General features: G+C 37.6%; 1 protein-coding gene across 1 annotated transcript in view; it reads left to right on the plus strand.

The window, feature by feature from the left end:
- LOC145681184 (glycoprotein 3-alpha-L-fucosyltransferase A-like) overlaps positions 1-20,986 on the plus strand; it is a 129,605-nt gene that overhangs the window by 42,229 nt on the left and 66,390 nt on the right. The window lies entirely within an intron of this gene.

Here is a 20,986-nt window from a genome sequence, read left to right on the forward strand (position 1 = left end):
ACGTTTGATAATGTACAAAATATGATACGATGTCTGATCTTCTGACTGCGTTAATCAGGAAAGCACAAGGTCATTTAGAAAACTTTGTAAAATGTTTAGGTCATTATAGTACCTATTGTGCAATGCATGTTGGAGATACTGTCTATTTCTGAGGTAGAAATAAGTGACACAGAATATCAGATGCTATACAAAATATCCAAGAATTTTAATATTCCAAACAAACTAGTAAACTCCGTCCGTTGGTTGTGTCTTGATATGTATTTCAACTGGCAGAGTGTTAAGTAGTATTGCTATGAGGGAACGAGTTTCTTAGTTACTGTTTCCTTACAGCTTGTTCCATTGTTTGCGAATTTACGGACATGAATTTATCATTAAAAGCAGAACGAAACAAATCCATGATGTTTATAATAGAACTGAACTATGTACTCGTACTGAACATAAGAAGAATTTTAAGGATGTTTATTCCTCGTCCACTGAACGACGATAGACGAGAACATCGTGTGCAGGTCAAAAGGCAGGAATGTAGTTGAGGGTGTAGGGAGTATACTACATATACCACGTAATGAACTCAGCGTACACTTTAAAGCATGAATGTGATGAATGTAATAGAGAATGGGTATACGTTGTATTTTTGAATAGTTGAGCGTATACTTATCAAATATTTTGTCAATGCATCACCGCCAGAAGTATTGGGTTCCTCATCTACACTACTCGCCAGACCTGTCCCATTGTGATTTCGAGCTGTTACCAATAAGAGAAGACAAATATAATAAGTACAGCCTGCTATTTAGCACTGTATTTTTACATATGCAGTACATAAATTAAAATTCCTTGCAGCAGAGAAAAAGCTATTACGTCAGCAATTATTAGCTATTGGCAACGAATGATAGATATTTTAGCGACATTTCTTTAAATTTTCTGTGCAACTACGAATGAGAATTTATCTTGAAGCATCTCATCCTACTCAATTTGATTGCCATGTATTTCTCCTTTCGTTAATAGTTTCTTATAATTAAAATCTAAAGTCTAAGGATTAATTTTATACATCATATACATAAGGAACTTAAGTGCGTAAAATGTCCTGCTACTGTGGTAAAGAAAACCTTGTTAAAGGTGAATTTCAATCTGAGGTTTATATTTATTATAAGGTGGTTATTGTACACCAATTTTTATGTTTTTTAAAAAAAACGTTTTTCTCGGATTCTACGCATAAGAATTTACACTTAACTGTATTATTTTGTTTATCTCATGAAATCCATCGTTTGACATTTTAATACAAATAAATAAATAAATAAATTACAAATAAAATAATATCAATAATATTCTTACTCTCTATCTACCATAATGCCTTATGCAACTTCCTAGACAACTATACTTTTTGAACTACAATGACAAATACAATTAAAGTACGTACGTAAAATAAATGACATTTTATTAACCCAGAGAACAACTCGATAATAGTAGCTATTTATTTTATCTATCTATTAAAATGCTACAATAGCGATAAAAACACTTTTTTTTTGCTAGCCGAAGGCTAGCACCTTGTTAGATGGTTGCGTTCTCTTTTAAGTAAGGGAAGTCAGGACAATTGGATTAAGGATAATGGTTGGTCTAAGGAGAGGCATATAGCAGAAATACCTTTATTGAACATATCAGCAAGTATCAGAGAACTTATTGCCATTTTCGGCCTTAACATTGTGGATGGAACAGGAACATATACACAAAATACATAATAAATGACATATACAATACATATTAAGCAGGAACCATACTACTCTTGAATGGATAACTGAATGTGTTCAAATGAAAGGAAAAAAGAAAACAAACGAGAAGAATGTCCAAACAATAGTAGCGGGCAATGTGTAGATATATATCGGATAAAACGCTTGGCTGTGGAAATAAGTCGTGTAACAATGAAGATGAAGTATCACGCCACAAGACGTAGGGTATGTGAGAGCACAAATGAAATTATCTTCTTGCCTAGGGGCTACTCAAGACTATGATGTAGACACAGGAGAGCCCATGTTAATTACAAAGGAGAATCACTGTGCACTATGAGATGGAAAGATGAGAGGATGATGAAGGTGAGTATGAAAATCATCAAGTAGGTGAACATTTGGATGATTCGGGTGAAGTGTGTAGCAGTACAGTGTGAATAATACTAATAGAAGTGTGTGTATAAAACGAGATGGTGCGGGGTGAACTGCTGAATAGTACATCGCATCTATCAAGAGAGGATGATGTACTTGGTACCGCCTACTGATATAATTTATCCTGAATTTCTTTATGTGTTATTGTAATGTAGGAAATATAAGACTGTAAAGGTATTGTGTGGGACTGGGTAATCGAATTCGATGAGCAATTTGGAAAGCCTGTCTTTCAAGTATGAGTAGTTTCAGGTAAAAACTGTTAGGTGGAGAGACCCAAGCTGTATGACCATGTGTAAGGGTTGGACGCAAGAAAGCTTTGTATGTATTGAGTACAGTGGTTGGTTTTAAATCCAGGTTGTGCCAGTTAAATGCTTCAGAAGATTTAGGCGATTGGAAGCTTTACTGGTAATCGTAGCAAGGCGATGCTTCCACGTAAGATGCCGATCAAATGTTACACCAAGGTATGTGGATGTCTTACTGGCTTGTATTGGAACCTCATCAACCTGAAGCTTTAAGCGGATGGGATTACTGCAGACTTTGGTTGACTTTTTGGGCGGTAGGAAGACGATGGCTTGAGTTTTAGAAGCGTTAAATAATAAATGCCATTTTTTGCACCACTGAAAGAAATTATCTGTAGCTGTTTGTAAAAGTGTATTGATATCCTGGACGGTATTGCAAAGTGCAAGGAAGGCAGTATCATCAGCGTACCGAAACATGTGCAGTTTTTCTGGAAGTTTAGGCACATCCGTAACAAAGAGGAGATATAAAATAGGCGATAATGCCGACCCTTGAGGGACACTAGAAAGAATAACGATTGGATGTGATAGGTGATCATTTATAGAAACGTATGCAAGACGGCCAGTTAGGAGGTTGAAAATAAATCTAATATAAGAAATTGGGATATGTAGTCGAATAAGTATGTGAATGAGAGCTAGATGCCAAACCTTATCAAATACTTTTTTCTAGATCTAACAGTACAAGACAAGAGGGGTTGACTCTATTATAGTGTTTGGTGGTCTTATTGGTAAGTCTAAGAAGTTGGTCGTTGATAGAGAAAGCAGGTCTGAATCCAGCTTGATATATAGAAGGAACGTAACGGTGGGCAAGGTATGTATGGAGTCGTTTCACCAGTATCCGTTCGAGGATTTTGCTAAATGTGGAGGTAAGCTGAATTGTGCGATATGATGAAATTTCATCTAACGGTTTGTTCGGTTTAGGAAACAAGCGTTTACGAAGTTTTCCATGGTGTTGGGAAATATCCAGTGCGGAGAATGGAGTTTAAATAGTTGTTTAAAGAGTGAACAATGATAAAGGGCTGTCTTTCGGTAAGTCACGTTATCAAAACCTGGGGCGGAATTACGTTTGTCAGTGTGTCAGGTAGGAGAGAATGGCGTGTATTAGGTTTCAAAACATAAAAATTCACATTAACTTTCTCGGCTGCATGTGAAGAATCATCGGAAGGTAGAGGTGTGAAGATGCGTTGGAGATTGTTTGCAAAAGCATTTGCCTTGTCTATGTCGTCCTGTGCTGGTGAGTTATAGATTAAAATAGGATATGGAGTCCTTGTATATTTGCCACATAGAGTATTGAATCGTTTCCAATACTTTGAAGGATGATTTGTATCTGAGAGTTTATGGCATGTTTTAATCCAACATCTAAGTTTATAAGCTCGAATATAAATGGAGACTGTACGCTGTAACTGTTTATGATGTCGAGAGGAGTCTGGATTATTAGTATGAGTATATTCACGATATAGCTATCGAGAACGTGTTATCATGGTGAGGTAGTTTGGCGGCAATGTGGGCTGATACGGTCGAGACTTACTAGTAGGTATGAAACGTGTACTAGCTTGTTGGATTGCAACAGTTATAGTATCTATTGCACTGTAAAGCTCTTCTTCTGTAGTGGGTTCCGTTAGGTGACCTGTGATGGTAGAAACTTGTAGTCTGTAGTTATTCCAGTTTGCCTTATCAAAAGAAAGACCGGTAGAGACAATTGGTTGTGCTTGAGTTGGATTAGATCTATGAGTGTTAATGGTAAGTTTTACTGGCGCATGATCATTCGGTAATAGATTATGCAAATATTTCACTGTAGCTCAGTTATTATTTGTTTGTCTATGAGGTGTTCGGAAAGTAGGAGTAGGATGTTCTATTTTATTTTCATTAAATGGGATTAGATCATCATTTTATTCAGCTTCTATTTTATCATTTGTCTGAAAAAATGAGGGAAGGAAATGAAAATGAGGAATATGAAGTGTATGTCACAACACATAGGTGATAGTGGAGCAAATGAATGCTATCTTCTGTCCAGGGGCAACTCTGATCGTGACGAAGACGAACTGGTGCCCTGTGAAGACATGAGGTTGTTACTGTGCAGAAAGTGAAGGTGCTATATACTGAGGAACGATGGATGATGAAAAAGCTGCAACTACGTCTAAATCTGGATGATCAGGAGGGAGGGTATAGCGGTAAAGTGGAAAGAGTAGCGACAAATGCATATCCGATAGTTTGCTAGGTAGATTGAACAGGATGCCTGCTTGCATTGTAGTGAGGAGTAAGGAATGTCGGGACTCAAATCTGTTAGTAATATACTTTGTCCGTAAAGCTTTAAGATGAAACAGAAGGCCTTTAAAGGCATAACTTCGTAAAGATCTTGAATAGCACTGGAAGTTTTATTTTGTAGGCTATTCGTATTTCATGTCGTCTAGTATTTTCAGTTTTTTTTTATGACGGTGGAGTGCGGCTATCCATGAAGTGAAGCCATAGGTCAGAACTGGTCGTAGGAATACTTTGTAGGTGTTAAAAATGGTATTAGCTCGTGGTCACCAAGTAGTGTAAGTGAGGCCTTTGAGGAAGTTAAGCCTGTTATATGCTTTATATTACATTCTGAAGATGAGGGCGCCAAGTGAGGTGGTGGTCGAAAATAATTCTCAGATATGTCACATGTTTAGCTGGATGAACCCGCATGTTATCCGCTTGGATATTCAGTAGTGAAGGATTTCGATGTACCCGTCCTACATGAGTGGTCCCAAAATTGAGCCTTGTGGACATCCTTTTTCGTTATTCACAGTTATATCCCCTTCTTCTAGTTGTATAAATATTCGTCTATTACAGAAGTAGCTTTTGATTACATTTATTAGGTATTGTGGAAGCTCTATACTTTTTAAATTATCTATTAGCGATGGTATCCAAAGATTATCAAAGGCACCCTCTATGCCTACGAATAGCGCTAGGGCATATTTCCGCTGGAAGCTACTTGTCTGCAATTGTTCTTTAAAAGCATTTAACGCGTCCTCTGTTGATTTGCCTGCCCTAAATCCAAACTGCAGTTCGTCGTCTTTTACTTTCCTATATTTGTTTATTCTGTTGGCTATTATTTTTTCAAACATTTTACTAATGTTTTTTTAGCAACCAGATTGGTCTGTATGCTCCTGTATCCACTGGGTCCTTGTCTGTACTTTTTAACAGTATAATCAACTTAGAAATTTTCCAGCTATCAGGGAATTCTTGTCTTTTCAGTAGCATATTAAAGAGTCTTGACAGACATGGAGTCCAAACATCTTTATTTCGTTTATAAATGTCGTTAGTTATACCATCGAATCCCGGCGATTTTCCAGACTTTAATTTCTTGATAATCATTCCTATTTCTTCGTTAGTGACGAGGTCTGTCTCCGGAATTTCCTCTGCTAGTTCTGTTTCTTCATATTTTCTTCGTATTTGTTGTTGTTCCTCAGTTTCGTTTTCTTTTAAATCTGTCAGAAAAAACTTTTGTGTTAGTTTGTCCAGTGTTTCTTTCCTTGTGTTAGTGAATGATTCATTCGCATTTCTAACAGTACATAATATCACCGGGTTTATTTTTTGCATAATTAGTTTGTATGGCAAGCCCCATGGATCAAATTGTATGTTTCTAGCTAGGAAAAGATCCCAGCTATGTTTCTTTGCTTCCAAAATCTCTGCTTGATATTCTTCTTTAGCTCTTCTGTACTCCTGGAGTCTCATCTGTTTTAGCTGTGGTACCCACGTCGCTTGGTAACTTTTCCTTTTTGCTCTTACTATTCTTCTGATTCTTTCCAGTTTGGGATTTCAGAAGTCCCCGTCACCTACTCTCTGTATCTGTTTGGGAGCCGATGCTCTTATTGCTAATACTGTTGCTTCTTCAATTCTTGTCACCATCGTGTCGGTTTCTTCCGTTATTTCTAATTGCGGAAGTATCAATTTTTCTTTTAAAATTTTCCAATTAATCTTCTTTGTATTCAGTTTTTCGCTAGTTGTTCTTTGTTTCTCCATAATTAAATTGAAGGATAAAACTTCATGGTCGCTATTCGTTAGTTTATCATGCACTACCCAATTGTTGATCCTTCCCATTAAATTTGGCGTACATACTGTTAAGTCAATATACGATTCACCCATGGGCCCCAAAAATGTTGGTTTGTTTCCTGAATTTATAATTAGGAGTCCATTTTGCGCGATAAAATCTCCCATCTCTTCTCCTCTTGTATCTGTATACGGAGACCCCCCAAGCTACGTTTTTGCCTTGGCATCCATGACCATTATTATCTTCTTATCGGGGTTTCGCCAAATTATCTGTTGCAATTTTGTAATAAACTGGTTTATCTCTTTACTGTATTGAAAAAATGAGTTTACTAGCCAAATCTTTTCTGATCCCAGTGTGATCTCTGTGCAGACCGTCCATTTATCGCAGTATTGCGACAATTTTAGAACTTCCAAATTCCTGTTCATAATTACTGTTATTGCTAAAGGTTCCTGGCCTCCACATATTATTTTCGCCGTTGCAGGGAAGGTGGTTAATTTGTTTATATAGGTATAGGGTTCTTGAATTGCAACTATATCTATATCGTTAGTTTCCGCGTATCTTCGTAATTCCATTGTACCTAGCTTCGATCGTTGCTATTGTTCTGTGCAATTTTTATTGTTGTTAGTATACTATGCATGTACTATACTATGCATGTTAGTATACTATGCATACTATACATGACATACAATTTACGAAAATAGGTCGCAACTATAAGATATCCCGGAAGATGAAATGAGACAGAAGGAAAGAGTAACAGGACAGCCAATAGCTACGCCGCCATTTGCACGTTGTGCTGGAACAGTGTTATCATGACGTGCTAGAAGTTGATAACGTGGTATTTTACAGCTTTGCTTGGATGTAAGATATGTTTCATTCAACAGAAATGCGTCAGCTTTTCTTCAAGAAGAATAAGCTCGAACAAAAGTTTGTGCGCTAGTAGCGATCGTATATTAAGAAATATAAGCACAAGTTCCATGATCACTTAATGCTCAGACTGATGTTTCGACTGGGGCAGCATGGAAATAGACAGATTGTCCTGAATATGTAGTTAATATGAAAAACATTTCGGGCAGCATATTGGATTTGTTGAACAACATGTGGCCTATCAAACGGATGTATGTTTTAAAGAGCGATGGTTATGAAAGAGGGTAGCTGAGAGACAGTTACAGGTTGTTCTGTTTGTGTAGGAGGCAGTTGAAAATGAAATGAAATCTTTGAGTTTTACGTCCTACGGTTGTGCCGGTGAGGCTAAAGGAGACGGTGATGATGAGTAATAAATGAAATGGTGGAATGAAGAAAGTGGGAGGAAATGGGAGAACCCACAGAAAACCCACACACACGGTGTTTATCCACCATAAAGTTCACTTGTCGGGGCTGGGATCGCACCCGCGACCCCAAGCACCAGAGGTAAACGCTCTACCACTGAGCCACCGTGGCCCCTAGGAGGCAGTTGAGTTTGCTGTGTTGTATGAAGCCGAACTGGAACGACTAGACTTGGTTTTGTGGTGTCAGGTATCTGACGTGATTTACATTTAGAGCTGTATGTAGGGTGACCCACGGGACAGGTAGAACAAACAGGTGGCATTTTCAAATTCGGACATTGATTAGTAGTATGGGGATCGGAGCAATAACCACATTTCGAGTCGCTCTTACAATTTGCTGTAGTATGGTCGTTATATTTTTGACACCTCTCACACCGAATCGGTAAGGGTTGTACAGTTCGAGATGGTTCTACACGGTGGCGTTTCTAAAAGATGTATGCGCCGTTGGAAACTAGAGTGTCAATTGCAGCTTGCTAATTCGTTAGGACTCTCAACATGTAGGTCGGGTCTTCGTTATTGCGAATACGCATGCATTTATGGATATCAATGCCTTCTAGCTCTAGTTCTTCCTCTACCTCGCCGGCTTGGATGATAGGGTCGACGCCACGGAAAATGACAAGGAGGGTGCTTTCCTAGGCGGCGGAGGTTGTTTAGCAGTTGGTGGTTGTAGCTTTTCGAGTTTGGTTTGCTTACCAAAAATCTTGTCAGAGAATTGGGAACGGTAGTTGCAAATTGAGGATCAGTAGATCGAATAATAAATGCCATTCCTGGTTTTGATCATTTCCGATACAACTTCCCTTCGAAGATATTTAGTGATGTGGTGGAAAGGAAGTTTTGGATTTTCGAATTACTTAGTTTGAACGGATACCACTTCGGTTTCAGAGTTGACTCAAGTGTTGGGAAGTCCTGATCGTTACCAGCAGTTACGTCATTGGTGTGATGGCTTTTCGACGGAGATGTATCAAGTTGTACAAAGTTATCGCACACAAGTGAGATAACGCTAGCTTACAGAACAAAATTAGGTGTTGCATTAAGAATTAGATGCAGTAGAATTCCTTCGACGAGTTTTTCGTTTTTCACTAATGGGTAGATCCGGAACCTGAGCAGGTAACCCTGGGTGGAGTCCCGTTGCCATGAAGGTAAGGGTCTATTGCACTTGGTGCTTTATGATAACAGTAATGTGAGAATGAAGTAATGAGATGAAATGAAATGAAAACTAAAATACAGGTTATAACGCTCCAAAAGGCGTATAATCCTTTTTTTCCACCCTGTAAAAAGTGTACTTGCACCGATCTCAGAAGCACGTATTTCAATACTTCTTCATCACAAGGTGCAATATATGCTCAGGTTCCATCCATTTACGACACCAATGGATAAATGCTGGAATCGTAGTCTGCAAATGTCTATTAATATGTTGTATTGTTTTGCCTAATGTTAGAAATGCTGATGAGTATTCGGCGCTGGAGATGGCAAGTCTGAAACATACAAGACGCAAAAGAGGCGATAAGCTAGAACCTTGCGGTACCTTCGCTGTGGAAATACTGGATGGGATAAAGAGTTATTGACACTGACATAGGCAATACCGTTAAGTATGAACGAATAAATAACTCTGAGATATTAGAGGAATACTCAATTTAAGCAGTTTATAAAATAATCCGTAGTGCCAAATCCGATCGAATGCCTTTTCGAGATCCATCAGTATGAGACAAGATGGAAGGGAATTATTGTAGTGGTTGGTTGGGATGGTGGTTAGGCGAAGTAACTGATCATTTATACTGTAATAAGGTCTAAATCCAGCCTGAAGTGGTAAAAGTTTATGACCAGTGATATAGGAGTGTAAACGTAAGGCCAGTATTTTTTCAAAGACTTTCCCAAGTGTGGAAAGGATGATATAATTGTACGGAATGTGATGGTTTGTTCGGTTTCAAGACTTTAGAATATCTTCCAATCGGAAGGATAGTAACCTGTTTGAAGTATAAATGTATCTATTGTAGCCAGAAAATGAAAAAGTTGGCCGAACCTTCTTTAAGATGTCTGTACGATATCTGGTCAAAGCCGGGGGCAGTGGTACGTTTCCGTTTAATGATTGATAGAATATCTCAGGAAAATATTTCTTTAGTGATAGGATTATTGTTGTCTAAACTGTGATGAATGGAAGGCTGTGTTAGCTGGTTTATTGTTTTTTTCGGAAACTCTGGGACTGCAGCGGTGAATGCAGATAGGAGGTGTTAAGACAGATTGGAGATGAGCGGCGAACGTTGTCTGTTTGCTTGGTCTGCTTGCTCGTTGTCTGTATGTAAAGGTTGTTCATTCTGTATATGAGGATAAGATGAATTTACTTGTTGCCCAGTTAGAAGGTGAATTTTTTCCCAATTTTTCGTTGGATGTGAGTCTGTGTTCAGTTGATTACAGGTTTTGCTCCAGCTAATCCGCTTGTGAGCAACAATATAATTATGCACCGTCCTTTGCCACCTACGGCCTTGCGTTAGGTACTCTAAATTTCGGTGTTTTTTTGTATTCTCGAAAGCAATAGCGAGATTTGCGTACGAAAGTCAAATATTGGCTGATATGTTTTACGTCGATATTGAGGTATATGTTTGTCAGCGCTATTTCTTATAGTCTCTACAATGTTATCTACGGTACTTTCAACCTCGAATTCAGTAGTAGGTGGTGCTAAAGCAGCAAGAGCGACATATATATCAGAGCGATACTGATCCCAGTTCGCCTTGTCGTACATCTTGATAGTTCTTAAAATTGGTTCAGATTGTTGTCTTTTATGATTAACAATCACTTTTATTGGGAGGTGGTCGCTGCCAATACAATCCAGAATCGGTATGGTGCATTTGCCGACAATTGAAACAGTACTAATAACAACATCAGGTGTCGTCTGCTTGGTCATGTATGTTTTGGTAGATCATAAACATGCCTATGCAAATTAAGTGATATATGATCGTGAAACTGTTCTTTATCTTGTTCAGAGCGACTATGAATATTAATGTCGGCTAATATTATAAGATATCGAAATTGGTGAAACAGGTAAGTGATAAATGTAAGAGGAATTACGTGACCGGAACCGGACATAGATTGTAGCTACTGGTATTGCAAGATTTGGAACGTAAAATGTTTGTTACTATGTGCTCTGGTAACTGACAATGCAGTGCAATAGAGTGGTTTCTATGTTTGATTTTATTACGTATTCCGATTGCAGCACCGCCTTGAGCTCTTGCATTAGGGTCTGGGTAATCACAGCGAAGAAAGTTGTATCGAGAAAAACGAATATATGTAGTTGGTTTGAGCGCGGTTTCATTCAGTAGAAAGATGTTTATATTCTTCTCAAGTAGTAATTGCTCAAACAGTATGAAATGTGACGGTAGAAAGCGAATGTTCGTGAAAGTAAGTGAAGGGGCCATAATCACATAAAACATTATGGCTTAGACTGCAGTGTCTCTCGGTATAATGTGGAAATGAACATTAGGCCCAGGATAAGTAGCATACAGATTAACTTGAAAGATAGCTGAGGTTGCTACAATAACGTGATCCAGAATATGTTGGTGTTGGAAAGGAAATATATTTTGAAGGATAAGCGTAATGTAACGGAGAAAGTTTTCAACAATTAATGGAGTTGTAATGGATTGTGACACTGGTACTGTTGAGTCTGTAGTCCTTAGTGGGACTGTTATCTCAGGATATTCTGGATTTGCTGCTGGTTTAGCTTTACATTTATAACTATAGGTCGGATGTGTAGTGCCCCGCAATGACAGAAAAGCACTACAGATTATTTTGTTTAATTTACGTTTTGTTTCTTGCTTCGTTTCTTCGTTACGCTTAATTTATATCTTGTGTTGTAATTATTGACCTAACTTTAATTCTTTCACGTTTATGCAATATCTACCTTATTCTCAATCTGTACCCAGATTTTCATATAGACAGATTACGTTGAAATATTCAAGTTGGCGAAAAAGATTCAAATTATGGTACTTGCTGAAGACGAAAAGAAGAAAATTATTCACAACGAAGTTTTGCTTTTAAAATAAGGATTGTCATCGCATAAAAAAGAACGATTTAATAAGTAATATATTTGCTGTAAAACAGGTAAATACAGATAATATTTATCTGGAACAGTTTGTTACAAATTATACTTACCTGTATTCACGCAATAAATATCTCTGGTTTTGTTAAGTGCTGAAGTATTTAAAAATGTATCGTTATTAAGAAAGTTAGCGATTCGGGGATTTCATAATCCCAAAACTCCATTCAGCCACTACTAATAACAATGAATATAATTTAATATATCAACATATTCTCTTCAAAATTCTCAGTACTTATATTAATTTATATTTATACATAATAAAATTTGATGCATTTATTTACAATACCATAATGTTTTTTTTATTATATATCAATGAAGAAATTTGTTGCAAACAACATAAACAAAATGTCCGCACGCCATAATCATTAGTTTGTTGTTTAAGAAACCATGGGTTACAGAGCAGATGTTGCAGAAAATGAGGGAGAGGAAGATGTGGAAACAGGTTGATACAGAAGAGGGCAGAAAGATGTACATAAAGTTAAATAATGAATTACGAAGAGAAACAGACAGAGCGAGGGAAGAGTTTTACAAAAGAAAATGCGAGGACATAGAAGAATTAGAAAGAGTTGGGAAATATGAGGAAATGTACAAGGAGGTGAAATCTATGGAATTTCGGAGGAAACAAGGGAGTATTATGATGGCAGTAGAAAATAAGAATGGGAAGGTAGTCAGCGAGAGAAATGAGGTCATAGGAAGGTGGAAAGAATACGTTGAAGACTTATATGAGAGTAGGGATAGACCGTGTAGCCTAAATGTTGAAGTGGAAAATGAAGTAGGCGAGGATGATAAAGGCTTTAGTATTCTTCGGGATGAGTTTGAAAAGGCTATATCCGAGATTAGGAATGGAAAGGCAACAGGAATAGATAACATACCAATCGAATTCATTAAAAATATAGGAGACAAGGGAAAGAAAGAATTGTGGCGACTATGCAATGAAATATATGAAACAGGAGAATGGCCAAAAGACTTTCTGAAAACGATCATGATACCGATGGCTAATAAATCGAACCCAAAGAGATGTGAGGATTATAGAACTATTAGTCTCATATCTCATGCAGCTAAAGTTCTGCTCCGAATACTGAACAGAAGGTTATATGGAAGAACAAATAAAGATGTTGAGGAAGAGCAGTTCGGGTTCAAAAGAGGCAAGGGCACAAGAGAGGCTATTGGATTATTAAGGGTGATCGGTGAAAGATTTATAGAAAAAGGGAAAGAGGTGTATGTTGTATTTATTGATCTAGAAAAGGCTTTTGACCACGTGAATTGGGAATTGTTATTGGGAGTTCTAACAAAGGTTGGGTTGCAATGAAAAGATAGAAGACTCATAAGAAACTTATACATGAACCAACAAGTAAGTGTTAGGATAGGGGAAGAACTGACGGAAGAGAGTGCAATTGGAAGGGGAGTTCGACAAAGATGCTGCCTCTCGCCAACACTATTTAATGTCTATCTAGAAGAGATAGTGAAAAAGAGCCTACATGATGATGATGGCATTTCGGTAGGAGGTAGAATGATTAGATGCATAAGATTTGCAGACGATATGGCGCTTGTTGCAGAATCTGAAAAGAAAATGAATAAAATGTTAGAAAAAAGAAAAAGGGCTTTGAAAATATGGGATGAAAATAAATGTTAGAAAGACAAAAGCCATGGTGATTGGAACGAAGGGGTCTGTGTCAAATATAAAAGTAGGAGGGGAGAAAATAGAACAAGTGAATAGTTTTCGATACCTGGGTAGTATTCTTAGTAATGACATGAAATGCGAACGTGAAATAAAAGCAAGGATAGGAATGGCGAAAGAAGCCTTTAAAAGAAAGAAAAGTCTGTTTTGTGGGACCTTGAACAAAGAGTTGAGAAAAAGACTCATAAAATGCTTCGTGCGGAGTGTTGTACTATATGGGGCGGAAACGTGGACATTACGCAAAGGTGACAAAAATTGACTGGAAGCCTTTGAAATGTGGGTGTGGAGAAGAATGGAAAGAGTTAGTTGGGTCGAGCGGAAAACGAATGAGAGAGTGTTAGAAATGGTGGGTGAGAAAAGAACACTTTTAGATATTATTAGGTAGAGGAAGAGAAACTGGTTGGGATATTGCCTAAGAAGAGATTGTATCATGAGGGACATCCTAGAGGGTATGGCGGCGGGAAAGAGAGGGAGAGGGCGAAGGAGACTACAATTAATGGATGATATTAAAACAGAAAGATCATACGCGAAGACGAAAAGGTTAGCGGAGGACCGTGGAGCATGGAAGCTTCTCAGCTGCGGCAAGTGACCTGCCAATAAAGGCAGAATACCTATGATGATGATGTTGTGCATGAGGTTTAAGAAGTAAGAGAAAGATCAGCTATTGATATCTAGTGATTTCTATTTAAAAAAGAAACGTATATGTCAGCGATATATGCTTATCAATAAAATGGTGGTTCTTAATAGGTAAACTTATTACATACTCACCTGTTTCGACGAGTAGAAATAATACGGCCGGCATCATCATAGGTTAACCTCTGAAAAGGAAAGTATAATTATATCTGTTAAATAAATAAAGAATTAAATACAGGTTTTATGGAATGTTTACTATATATTCATATGTCGCACGTATTAAAATGAAAGATAAAATATGATTTAATTTATTATGAAAGAAACATGGATTATAATGAATGATAAAAAAAAATTATATAATAAAGTCTACGATGATGAAAGGAAAAATAAAGAAATTGAAATAAAATCTACTTACCTGTAATAAAGAGAAGGGGTTAGTGGTGCTTGGAATCGTATCACCTCGACGAAACATCTGTAAAAAATACAGTACGATATATCAATAAAAAAACACTTAAGATCCTAACCTAAAATACCTGTAGATACTACTAAACTAGTTACTGCCAACTATGCCTACGAAAAGAGGAATGCTTACCTACCAACCTCAAAGATATTCTCAAACACTGTAATGCGTGGAATGGAATGATGTATACGATGATATTATGGCAAATATAAAGCAGAATTAACTCTGTTTTTAGCGTTACTGGTTCGATTCTACAGTACTTATTATGATTCGTTAATAATTTGTTTGAATTCTTCATGTACATCTAGTGTTATAATATAGTGTTCTGTAAATTACATTTCAGTGTTTACAAAGTTATTTCTATAATTGGTATTAAGATATGTCTAAATTTTCCTAGCTGTTGCTAAGTTCGTTACGGAAACTCTAACTATCCGTTCGATGTGATTTGTATATCGTCTTTGTATACTCCTGTGCCTACACGAACTTGGAAATTGCTTTTCTTCTTTTCCGCGGCGAGTTGCTGCGGTGGCGACTTCAAAATTTACTGGGCCAAAATTTTGTTTAGTTTTCGCGTGTTTTCAAGAAAATGCGTTGATGAGCTATATATATATATATATATATATATATATATATATATATATATATATATATATATATATAATATGTTGCGCAATATGAAAGAGATAAAGAAACATTTGCATTCCGCATTTGGACAATCTTTGGTTTCGTAAGTGCCAGTACAATATCCGCATTTCGCAACACTTGGGCATTTGGCAGATATACGTTGATTATAACTTGGCACCGCTCACACCGAATTGGCAGAGGGTGGTTGGTACGAGATGGTTCTACCTTGTGACGCTTTTTATAGATGAACACGCCCTCTTGCAACAGAATATGAATGGCTGATTGAGAAGTGGTTAAAACTCGTACCATATATGTTGCATCGTTATTATTATTAATTCGGATACATTTTGAGACCTAAATTCCCTCAGCTTTTAATTCTTCAGGCACTTCCTCATCAGTTATTTCCGGTAAGACTCCTCGAATAACTACTTGACATCATGAGTGTTCTAGAAGGTGGAGAATTTTGTTTGACTCTATCTAGATAATTGGGCAGCTTTACCGAAAATTTCGTAGCTCGCCTTATTACGAAGTGTTGTACTTAAAGTTTCATCTTCGGACTTAATAATATCACCCCTGGTGCAGACAATCTGGTGAATACTGGTTCTTGGTAGGTATTTAATTATTTGGTTAAATATATGACGAGTGTACTGTACTTAGGATCAAAATTGGTCAGAAGAAATTAGTATAGTTTCGGTCGAGCATCTGTGGATTCATATGACTGCTGCATAGCAACAGTGTAGGTAGTAGGATTTGGTGCGGTGGTCTGCATCGTCTCTGGATCCTCTGGACCTTTGATAAAGATAGGAGAACGAGAGCGGGATCTTTTCTCAACAGACTCTAAACTACCCTCCGAGTTCTTTTGGCTACGCCGATTATTTCAGGGATCTCGTTTGGCATCCGCCACTAGTTTAAGGGTAGGTCCTTGAACTAATCCCGGTAATGGTGCGATACAGAATATGCACCGCATAAGGTAGAGTTTATGCGGGTAAAGAACACCTCGTTAGTATAAGTGGTACTAATTCAAGGGAAGCGACTTTAGAGTTGGTCAGAATACGAATACAACAATGACCTTCAAAAATTTAAGAGAAACCCTCCAGAAGACGGGGATTTTCAGTCAGGCTCCTAAGTAGAGTATCTGTACTGGTCTCACAAATACATCTGCAATACTTGATCACTGCTTAGTACAGTGACTAACTACAAAAGGAGTTACGTTCGAAGTATGAAAAAAAAAGCGCTTTTTTTAGTTCTAGCTTGATGGCTAGCTTCCCCAAAGGGTTATACCCTTTATAAAGAGGATTGCGGATAGAAGGTATATGATGCTGGTCTATGAGTGCATTTTTTATTTATTCGTTTCAATAACAAACAAAAACAAACAACAGGTATATTACGAAGGTAAATAGAGAAATAGATGTGAATATATAACAGCAGATATTATAGTATTATGCTATAATCATAAGGATGGGGAGTAGGTACTATTTCAAACAATGACATTGCCTTTGTTGTGGTTATGAGATCATATGAAGGACATTATAGCTTTAATGATATAATCATAAATGAGGGGAATGTATGAAATGGAAATGCAGTGCATCGGGCGTCACAACACGTGGGATATGTTAGTGGACGAGTGAGCTTATCTTCCGTTCCTGGGGTGGCTCAGGACCATAATGGAGGCAGTGGGAACCATGTTAGAATAAAAGGACGACTGCACAACATAGGATGGAAATATGACAGGTGTATAATAGTCGGTTTTATAAGCAGCAACGGCATGAATTTCGGGATGATCAGGGGGTAAAGTGTAATGATATAAAGAAAATAGAAGGGAAAGTGATGTATGATGAAGGGGGTTAGAAGGGGTATAAACTGTATCAAAGTTCATTGTATCTAAGAGAAGGGCATGCCGTTCCTCGAACCGTTTAGTAATATATTTCAGTCGGAGGGATTCGAGGTGGTATAAAATATGGGGAAAAGTTAGGAGCTCGTAGAGTTCATGTCTAGAGCTGGGTAATTTAATGCGGAATGCATGGAGTTCTAGAATTTTTAGTTTCTCGTAAAAGAAAAAAAAAGGGTGACGTTTATCCAAACCGCAAACCCATACGTTAATATTGGCCGTAGAAAGACTTTGTATGTGTTTAGGACTGGAGATGATTTGAGGCCCCAAGTCGTTCCAGTTAAGCATCGTAATAGATTCAATATATTATAAACCTTAGCGACAACCGTCTTTAAATGATAACGGCAGGTAAGGTGTTTGTCGATGGTGAGACCAAGATATTTAATGAAATCAGTGAGTTTCAGGCGAGTGTCGTCAACGGTTAAATTTAGATAAGATGGATTTCTCTGAATTTTACTACGTTTCCTGGGAGGGGGTAGAAATAATGTTTGTGTTTTATCTGGATTGATCTTGAGCCTCCACTGGTTGCACCAGATGACGAAGGAGTTTATAGCAGACTGCAAAGCAGTATTTGCTGTACTGTTTTCCCGAGGGCAAGAAAGGTTGTATCGTCTGCATATTGAAAAAGTTGGATGTTGTCTAGAAGTGGCGGTAAGTCTGCAACATACAGAAGATATAGTAAAGGAGAAAGTTCTAAACCCTGAGGCACGCCGGAATGTAAAAAGATAGGATGTGAAAGAGCACTACTGATTGAGATGTAGGCCAATCTGCAAGATAGAAAATTATAAATGAAGCGGACGTAGGCAATAGGAAGTTTCAAATTCAACAATTTAGCAACGAGACCTTGGTGCCAAACTTTATCAAATGCTGTTCCGAGATCAAATAATACTAAGCAGGATGGTTTGAAAGTGTTGTAATAATCACTTATTATGGTGAGCATCCATAGAAGTTGGTCGTTGATACAGTAATTTGGACGAAAGCCTGCTTGATGATTCGTGAGGAGATTCTGAACAGAAAGATGTTGATGGAATGTGCGAACAAGAATACGTTCGAGAATCTTGCTGTAGATGGATGTTAATTGAATTGGCCTGTAAGAAGTAACACTATTGGCAGGTTTGTCAGGTTTCTGAAACATTATTATTTTTGAGGTTTTCCAGTATGACGATATGTAACCTGTTCGGAGTATAAATGTAAAAATAAGAGCTAAGAGGTGTAGGAGAATATACAGTCCTTCTTTGATATGGCGGTATGTGATTATTGTGATAGGAGCTTTAAATGGATGGGTAGCTGAAAGTGAGTAGGATGTATTTGGTTGAAGGTGAGGAGACTGAAAATTCACTTTATAGACTGGATGAGCTTTCGACTGGCCAGTAGGTGGTAGAGGAGTAAAAATTGTTTGTAGATAATCGGCAAAAGCATCCGCTTTAACCTTATCGTATATGGAGCTTCGTCATGGTAAATTGATGGATATGGTATTTGAGTCTTTTTACTTGTTAGGATGTAGAATCTTTTCAAAAATTTCGTGGGGCGAGTGGTCTCTGAAAGTTTATTGCAAGTGTCTATCCAGCGGCTTTGTTTTTATGCTCGTATATAATTTCGGACTGTCCGTTGTAATTGTCTATGAAGGCTCAAGGTTTCGACATTGCCAGTACGTTGGTAATATCTATAGAGTTCTCTGGAACGACGGATAATTGGAAGGTATCGGGGAGGGAGCTGAGGATGACAAGAAAAAATAGTTGACTTGGGAATATGGGAGTTAGCAGATGCATGAATAGAAGTTGTGATAACGTCAAGTGCATGATGTAACCCTTCTTCTGTAATGGGGGGTTGTAAGTTTTCAAGGCTGTGTTCAAGAGAAATGCGATATGCTTCCCAGTCTGCTTTTCAAATCGTGTGATTTCACGTGATGGAATGCACTCTGGAAAGAAAAAATAGCGACACTTGCTCGGATATGGTTTTCACAACATACATTAACCAACATAAGTTTTCACATTAATTGCTGATAATATTACGATGCATATTCTGAATGGGCAGTTCATTAGTAATATTTGCGCCGCAGTTTCAGGTTGTTTATATGCATATAATGAATTCATATGCATATATTAGTAGCTATGTGTGTTTTCAGTAAAATGGGTGTAGAAAGAGTTATACATAAAAGTATAAAAGATCAGCAATAATAGCACAAAACAAAAAATGGAATTTCTTAAGAGTAAGATATATTGTGTACGAACATTGAGAGGCACAATACATCAAACTAGATTTCGTATGTGGACCATGGGCTTTAGGAAGTGCAGGGAATCGTCGAGGCCTTTTGGTGACAAGGTTATTACAAAATGCAACCTTGATTTTATGGAATCATTCCTGGATTATCTGTTCCGTGAGTTAATTCTATTCGAGATAGTGGTCTGTTGAGTCTTTTGTTCATATTGAGTCAAAATGTACAATTGGATTCATGTCAGGTGAGTTTGGAGGCCACATGAGTCTGAATAGTCATATTCTTGCACCAGGTATTAACGATTTTCGCTCGGTGATATGAAGCATTAGCGTCCTGGAAAACTAAGTAGTCCACATTTTCTTCAGGAAAGTTATCTTTAGCTGTTGTAAGAATTTTACGTACCAGAATTCGAAGACATCTTTTGCATCAAATGACTCTTCACATATATCCATTGTTCTGACGTCTTTGGCGGTGAAGCAAGCCCATACTATCACTCACTAACTGAATATTTGCATCTATTAAACAAAATCGGTATAAAGTTCCTCGCTCATTCGTATCCACAACTTCACACCACTATCGTTTCCCACCATTCTAAACTTTTTTCAACGGAGAAAACTACATGCTTCCAGTTGTCAGAAGTCCAAGTAGCATATCGCCTCACAAACCTACGTGTTGAAGTCTTCTGTGTTTTTGTCAGTCTCGACTTTCCACGTGGTTTCTTCTTCTTAATATCCTCTTCATACAGAGCAACTCGAGTTCCAAGATAATCTCAAATTATAGAAACGATATTTGGGGAAGTCATTCCTTAATTCTGCCGTGCTATTAATTTTATTCAGGCCGTCGAGTGGTGGATTTTGAGTATTCCATCCATCTCCCTTAGAGATGTAACTTAGCTGTGCAAAGCAAGAATAATGTCTTGTTCTCGTGGCGACAAGTCACATTTTTTACCCATCTTACTTGTTTACAGTCCACATGTAGCAACAATTTCCTAAGAAAACAACGCTGCACAACAACAATATTGCCACTTGACACTGTTCAAACAATGACAAAGCAAAGAAATATCACAAAATGCTATTTACCTGGGCCTACACATCACAAATGCTAAGCAGAATTCTCACTCCAATAACTTACGAGACGCTCTCAGGTGCCATCTGGAGAGAATATTACTGATACATAAACAATTAGTAAGCGCCGTTGTACACCATAGGTGTCACAGGTAATGCAAATGAACTATCCAACTCATAATTTATTCTATTCCTCTTCTAGCCGGCTGCAACTATGGTTTTCCCTGTAAGTTACCTTGAGAATTGAGGTGTCGCTATATTTTATTTACAAAGTGTAGAATTGGAAGGGTTTAAGATTTAGGGTTTAAGGGCGTATGATAGAAAGTTTAATTGGAAGGTGATCACTGGCCATCGGATCAAGTACGTGCACCGTACATCGATCAATGAGATTATGCGAAACTATGATTTAATAGTACCTGTAGTATGCGTGGTGATGAAATCCTGGAAGTGGCGTTTCTGACGATCAGTACGGCTGTGAAAATTGATGTCAGCCATGAATACAAACATTCGAAATTCATTGGAAATATATTGAATAAACCTATAAGGAA

The sequence above is a fragment of the Thermobia domestica genome, chromosome 3 (assembly GCF_964235325.1).
Source record: "Thermobia domestica chromosome 3, izTheDome1.hap1.1, whole genome shotgun sequence".
In the NCBI taxonomy this organism is placed as follows: domain Eukaryota; kingdom Metazoa; phylum Arthropoda; class Insecta; order Zygentoma; family Lepismatidae; genus Thermobia; species Thermobia domestica.